The following is a 710-nucleotide window of genomic DNA, read 5'->3' on the forward strand; positions in this document are numbered from 1 at the left end:
AGGGGTAAGTGCTCGTGGCACCTGGTGCAGGCAGAACTGCAGGCAGGGCTGGTGCTGGGATGCAGGCAGGATCCACCCCGGGGCAGCCCTGCCCGTGGGAGCAGGTTGCAGACCCCCGCGTGGGGCCGCCACCAAAAAAAAAAACCCCAAACAAACCCCAAACCCTTGGCCGCTTCTCCCGTGTGTAAACCCAAGAGGTTCCCCTGGTGCCCCCAAGCTGGGCAGCGGCCCCCCTCACTGCCACCCCACTGCACACCTCGTGGCCACCTCATGCTGTCACTCACTGTCTCCGCGAGTGCCACGCGTGGGTGCGATGGTGGCACCAGGAAATGCCTGATCGAGGGGCTCGGCAGCCCCTTGTGCCTTCCCCATGGCCTGACCCTACCCGGGCCCGTCGGCACAGCCCCCGGGCTGGTAATTAGCAGTAATTTTCTGTGTGCTCATTAACCCTACGTGGGCCGTGTCCGTGCCCCGCGCCGGCAGCGGTCGAGGCGGGGGGAGGAGAATCGGTGCAGCCGGGACAGGGAACGCTGCTCGGAGCTGGAGCGTGTCAGACACAGATGGGATCGTTAGTGTTGGTAAAAATGATCCAGCCCCTCTTAAAAAAAAAACACACAACAAACCCCAGGGGGAGGAACCCGACCCCGCGGGCTCCGGTGGCGACAATTCCCAGCGGAGCGGTGCCAGTGTTCGCTCCCCCCCTGCCGGTT

At 64.2% G+C, this 710-nt stretch overlaps 1 protein-coding gene across 1 annotated transcript in view; it reads left to right on the forward strand.

The window, feature by feature from the left end:
• The window catches only part of LOC104393683 (proto-oncogene tyrosine-protein kinase Yrk-like), a 51,775-nt gene that overhangs the window by 47,783 nt on the left and 3,282 nt on the right, over window positions 1–710 (forward strand).

Source organism: Chaetura pelagica, unplaced genomic scaffold, assembly GCF_000747805.2.
Source record: "Chaetura pelagica isolate M959 unplaced genomic scaffold, ChaPel_1.0 scaffold2088, whole genome shotgun sequence".
Lineage (NCBI taxonomy): Eukaryota > Metazoa > Chordata > Aves > Apodiformes > Apodidae > Chaetura > Chaetura pelagica.